At 37.2% G+C, this 6,804-nt stretch overlaps 1 pseudogene; it reads left to right on the top strand.

The window, feature by feature from the left end:
* The first annotated feature begins 4,814 nt into the window (after positions 1 to 4,814).
* Positions 4,815 to 5,619, top strand: LOC123784345 (microtubule-associated protein RP/EB family member 1 pseudogene; annotated as a pseudogene).
* The last annotated feature ends 1,185 nt before the right edge of the window (positions 5,620 to 6,804 follow it).

The following is a 6,804-nucleotide window of genomic DNA, read 5'->3' as shown; positions in this document are numbered from 1 at the left end:
TTCCAACTGTCAATTGTAGAAAAACTAAGAGGACTTCAAAGCAACATGTGCAGTTTCTTGATTATTCATTTATGTTCAATTTACTCTCAATTTCATTTATAGGTTTTATATTGGTTGGTAGCATGTGGTACTGAGAGCCCTGAGGCATTTAAGAAAGTGAAAAGCAAAAAAAAAAAAAAAAAAAAAAAAAGCCTTAAAACAGAAAGTCAGAAGTGAAAAGCTAGATTTGGACACCTGATAGACTAGGTTTATTTGGAGTTTTCTCTGCAATATGTTTGAAACTTTAATAGGATTATATGCCTAAGAGTCAGAATTTTATTCTGTGCAATTTACATAAAGTGAGAAGTGGATGTTTTACAATCTTGATTTGGGCTTATAATGTATGCTTTATAGTAAGAATCTATAACTGGGACTTGGTCAGCAACAAAAAGCTGAAAAGGCTCTTTTGCCACTCTGCCAGATGCCCCCAAAGTGTCCTTTTATCCCCTCCTCCCTCCATGCCCACACCCATCATTACTTACACCATGAATGGATCTATGCAGGTACAGAGAGTGAGTTTACTCCCTCTTATGATGACCTTAGCCCAAATTTGGGAAGCCTCCACAAAAATTGGATTAATGAATTTGAAGTTCAAAATGTGACCCAAAACACATTCTTATATTCAGTTGTAGATTTCCTTTCATTATTGGAGAGGTGGTAACAATAAAGTGATATGATGTATTATATTTTTTTCAAGGTGTTAGTGAACTGTGAACATGACTGTCTCTCCACTTTAAAATTTAGCAGTGTTCTCATCCACATTCTCTTTTCTTCTTTCACCCTCTCCCAACCATTTCTAGTGAAACAAATCTCCAGAGAATCATAAAATCATAGAAAATTAAACTAGAAAAAAACCTGAGAGATCATATTTTCTATTTCCTTTATTTTAAATATGAAACCAAGGCTCAATTTTCTATAATTTGACAAGCATTATGACCTAAAAATAGCATTCAAAAGAAATATAATTGGTGTTAGAAGGAGAACTTCCCAGGCAGAATGATATTATGGAATGGTCTGCAAGTCCCTATGGGTAATTAGGTAGATGGCTTATTGCTTAATCTCTAAGTCAAGTTCAGGTTTTCTCTCCTTACTTTAAAAATAAATGTTGCTCAAAGGGATAGTGAGTTTTTTACACAGTTAAGAAACAGATGTGGGAAATACCAGACAACTTTTCAGCAAGATTATGTTTAACTTATTAGATGAGAAATAGGCCTAGTTATATATAAATATATATATATAATATATAAATATGTATTATATATAAATATATATTTTATATATAAATATGTATTATATATAAATATATATTTATATATTTATAATATATACATATATTATATAAATATATTTAAAATACATATATATTTTATAATGTCATATGCTTTTCTTCAGTTTATCTGTAATAAAATATGTACACATTTTGATTGGCAAGTACAGTGTTTTTTGAATGGGCATGAGTACATGTAAATATATATGTTTAAATGTCTTATCTGTATACGTACATAAGTATAAATATGTTTAAAGAATGCATTTGCTCTTTGGGTGAATTTCACCATATTTTAACAATATAGTTGCCTATTTAGAAATTTGCGGCTGGGATGGAGGTTGACAGTAACTAGGAGGAAAAGGGAAAAGTAAAGGGATGACAGTTTGTTTAATTCTTACCATGGGTCAGGCATCAGACTACTGGCTTTATGTATATCTTAATCACCCTTCACAGTAGCACTAATAGGTTGATGTTTCTTCATCTCAGCAATAAAAAGATTGAGGCTTCAGTGAGGTTAAGTGACTCTCCCTGGGTCACATAGATGCCAAGTGGTAGAGTATGAATTCCTGCTCAAATCCAATTGGCATCAAAGAAAAACAGGTAAAGGTAAAATGGCATTTACTATTCATAAGTATATTAAATATAGGTTTTACATATATTGATCCATTTTATCATAATAGAAACCAATGGGGTTGATATTGTAATTCCCATTTTATAGATAGGAAAACTAAAGCCAGTAAGAGCTTTAGTAAGTTGCTGAAATGCACGCAGCTAGAATGACACATCCTGGATACAAATCCAGGTTGCTTAGCTTCACTCTGTACTTAAATTCATTTATCTACACTGCTCTCTGAAGTGGATACCTGGTTCCTTTGTCATACTCAACTTTCTGAAAATGCTTTGAGGCATAAAAGCATCAACAATCACATATCTTGGGAGTAGGAGACCTTAGTTTCATCTGGTCCCAGGAATTCAGCTAGATAGCTATCAAATCATTCTGAACACTTATGAACTCAACCAGAGATCTAAGAAAAGAATAGCTGCAACTCTACAAATAGAAAAGCAACTATTTTCTACAAGAATGACAAGATGGAAAAACTCATCTCAATAAAGTGAACAAGAGGCAGTACTGACTGCCAGGGACCTAATCAGTATGGATATAAGTAAGATGTGGGAACTAGAGTTCAGAATAATGATTATAAAGATACTAGCTGGGCTTGAAAAAAGCATAGAAGACACTAGGGTATCCCTTTCTGGGGAAATAAAAGAACTAAAAGCTAATCAATTCAAAACCAAAAAGGCTATTAATGAGATGCAATAAAAAATGGAGGCTCTAACTGCTAGGATAAATGAGACAGAGGTGAGAATTAGTGATATAGAAGACACAATGATGGAGAATAAAGAAGCTGAGAAAAAGATAAACAATTACTGGATCATGAGGGGAGAATTTGAGAGATAAGTGATATCATAAAGTGAAACAGTACACTAGCAAAACTTGCAAATCTCAGAGACAAAGAGAAAAATCCTGAAAGCAGCTTGGGACAAGAGGTCCATAACCTACAAGTTTAGAAATATTAGACAGGGGCGCCTGGGTGGCACATCGGTTAAGCGTCTGCCTTCGGCTCAGGGCGTGATCCCGGCCTTATGGGATCAAGCCCCGCATCAGGCTCTTCCGCTATAAGCCTGCTTCTTCTTCTCCCACTCCCCTTGCTTGTGTTCCCTCTCTCACTGGCTGTCTCTATCTCTGTCAAATAAATAAATAAAATCTTTAAAAAAAAAAAAAAAGAAATATTAGACTGACAGCAGACCTACCCACAAAGACCTCCCAGGCCAAAAGGGACTAGCATGATATATTCAGAGTGCTAAATGAGACAAATGTGCAGGCAACAATACTTTATTCAGCTAGTATGACATTCAAAATAGAAGGAGAGATAAAAAGCTTTCAGGACAAAAAGAAACTGAAAGAATTTGTGATCACTAAACCAGCCCTGCAAGTAATATTAAAAGGGATCCTTTAAGTGAAGAAAGAGCCCAAAAGTAACATAGACCAGAAAGGAACAGAGACAATATACAGAAGCAGTGACTTTACAGGTAATACAATGGCACTAAATTCATATCTTTCAATAGTTACTCTGAACATAAATGGGCTAAATGCCCCAATCAAAAGACACAGGGTATCAACTTGAATAAAAAAGCAAGACCCATTGATATGCTGTCTGCCAGAGACATTTTAGACCCAAAGACACCTCCAGAGTGAAAGTGAGGGGGTGGAAAACCATTTATTGTGTTAGTGGACATCAAAAGAAAGCTTGGGTGGCAGTTCTTATATCAGACAAATTAGATTTTTTTTTTAAGATTTTATTTATTTATTTATTTGACAGAGATAGAGACAGCCAGCGAGACAGGGAACACAAGGGGAGGGAGTGGGAGAGGAAGAAGCAGGCTCATAGCGGAGGAGCCTGATGTGGGGCTCGATCCCAGAACGCCGGGATCACGCCCTGAGCCGAAGGCAGATGCTTAACCGCTGTGCCACCCAGGCGCCCCCAGACAAATTAGATTTTAAACCAAAGTCTGTAATAAGAGATGAGGAAGAACACTATATCATAATTAAAGGGTCTAGCCAGCAAGATCTAACAATTGTAAATATTTATTCCCCTAACAGGGGAGCAGCCAGTTATATAAACCAATTAATAACAAAATTAAAGAAACACATCAATAATAATACAATAATAGTCGGGGACTTTAACACCCCACTCACTGCAGTGGACAGATCATCTAAGCAGAAGATCAACAAAGAAACAAAGGCTTTGAATGACACGCTGGACCGGATGGACTTCATAGATATCTTCAGAGCATTCTGTCCTGAAGCAACAGAATACACATTCTTCTTGAGTGCACATGGAACATTCTCCAGAATAGATCACGTACTGGCTCACAAATCAGGTCTCAACTGGTACCAAAAGATTGGGATCATTCCTTGCATATTTTCAGACAACAATGCAAGAGGAAATTTGGAAAGAACTCAAATATGTGGAGGCTAAAGAGCATCCTACTAAAGAATGAATGGGTCAACCAGGAAATTAAAGAAGAATTTAAAAATTCATGGAAACAAATGAAAATGAAAATATAACTGTTCAAAACCTTTGGGATGCAGTAAAGGTGGTCCTAAGAGGGAAATATATAACAAGACTTTCTCCAGAAACAGAAAAGCTCTCAAATATGCTACCTGACCTTACACCTAAAGATGCTGGTGAAAGAACAGTAAGTAAAGCCTAAACCCAGCAGGAGAAGAGAATTCTTAAAGAGTAGAGAGCAGAAATCAATGAAATAGAAACCAAAAGAACAGGAGAACAGATCAATGAAACTAGGAGCTGGTTCTTTGAAAGAATTAATAAGATTGATAAACCCCTGGCCAGACTTATCAAAAAGAAAAGAGAAAGGGGAATGAGATGAAGATGGAACCAAAGCCAGACACAGGCAGTGGACGCAGTCCCGCTGAGAGCTGAAGATGACAGTGGACATATACTCAATGTCAGTCACCAGTGATAACCTAAGTCTGCATGACATGCTGGCCTGGATCAATGAGTCTCTGCAGCTGAATCTGATGAAGATCCAACAGTTGTGCTCAGGGGCTGCACATTGTCAGTTTATGGACATGCCGTTCCCTGGCTCTGTTGCCTTGAAGAAAGTGAAATTCCAGGCTGAGCTACAACATGAATACATCAGAACTTCAAAATACTACAAGCAGGTTTTAAGAGAATGGTTGTTGGCAAAGTAATTCCTGTGGACAAATTAGTAAAAGGAAAGTTTCAGGACAATTTTGAATTTGTTCAGTGGCTCAAGAAGTTTTTTGATGCAAACTGTGATGAAAAAGACTATGACCCTGTAGCTGTTAGACAAGGTCAAAAAACTGCAGTGGCTCCCTCCCTTGTTGCTCCAGTTCTGAACAAATGGAAGAAACCCCTCGGCTCTAGTACTGCAGCCCCACAGAGGCCCACTGCAACACACAGAGCTACTGCAACCCCTAAGGCTGGTCCGGGTGTGGTGCGGAAGAATCCTGGTGTGGGCAACGGGGAGAATGAAGCAGCTGAATTGAGGCAGCAGGTCAAGGTATTGAAACTTACCGTCGAAGACTTGGAGATAGAAAGAGATTTCTACTTTGGAAAGCTAAGAAACATTGAATTCATTTGCCAGGAAAACAAGGGGGAAAACAACACTGTATTGCAGTGACTGTGGACATTCTGTATGCCACACACGAAGGCTTTGTGATAACTAATGAAGGGAGCCCACAGGAGGAACAAGAAGAGTATTAGCAGCCTGGACGAGCAGAGCAATATCCAAATTCTTCACTCCAAATCATGTGCTTAACTGTAAAATAACCCCTTTTATTATTCTTAGAGGACTCACTGGTTTCTTTTTACAAGCAAACAGTACCTCTTCTTAAAGTACACTTTGCAGAAGTTTCACCCCTTTTCCAATGAGTTTGAGTTAGGAACTTTTACCCTGTAGCACAGCAGTATTAACATCTAATTGAGTCACCTAGAGGCTGACTTCGGGGCTCACTGTGTGGACACTGGTAACACTGATAGCGGGGGAAGATATTTTTATGGAATACACTGAGGTGGAGACCTCAGTAGAGAAATGTACAGACTGATTTGAATTTAAAAATAATGTGAAATCTTGGCAGAGAACATTTTAATAAATAAATGCCTTAAGAGTATTTAAAAGAAAAAAAGAAAAGAGGAAGGAGCCAAGTAAATAAAATCAGGAATGAAACAGGAGAGATCACAACCAACACCAAAGAAATACAAATAATTATAAGGACATATTATGAGCAACTATATGCTAACAAATTAGGCAATCTGGAAGAAACTGAAACTTACAAACTACCAAAACTGAAACAGGAAGATATAGAAAACTTGAACAGACCCATAACCAGCAAGGAAATTGAAGTAGTCATCAAAAATCTCCCAACATACCAGAGTCCAGGGCTGGATGGCTTCCCAAGGGAATTCTACCAAACATTTAAAGAAGAATTAATACCTATTCTTCTGAAAATCTTTCAAGAAATAGAAATGGAAGGAAAACTTCCAAACTCTTTCTGTGAGGCCAGTATTACCTTGATCCCAAAACCAGACAAAGACCCCACCAAAAAGAATTACAGACCAATATCCCTGATGAACATGGATGTCAAAATTCTCATCAACATACTAGCTAATAGGATCCAATAACACATTAAAAGATTATTCACCACGATCAAGTGGGATTTATTCCTGGGCTGCAAGGGTGATTCAACATCTGCAAATCAATCAGCGTGACACACTACATTGATTGAAGAAAAAACAAGATCCATACGATCCTCTCAATAGATGCAGAAAAAGCATTTGACAAAATGCAGCATCCTTTCTTGATTAAAACTCTTCACAGTTTAGGGATAGAGGGAACATACCTCAATATCATGAAAGCCATATATGAAAAGCCCACAGTGAATACCATTC

Source organism: Ursus americanus, chromosome 4 (assembly GCF_024610735.1).
Source record: "Ursus americanus isolate L20-20 chromosome 4, mUrsAme1.1.p, whole genome shotgun sequence".
Classification (NCBI taxonomy): Eukaryota; Metazoa; Chordata; class Mammalia; order Carnivora; family Ursidae; genus Ursus; species Ursus americanus.
The sequence above is the reverse complement of the archived record's forward strand: the minus strand, read 5'-3'. Positions and strand labels throughout refer to the sequence as shown.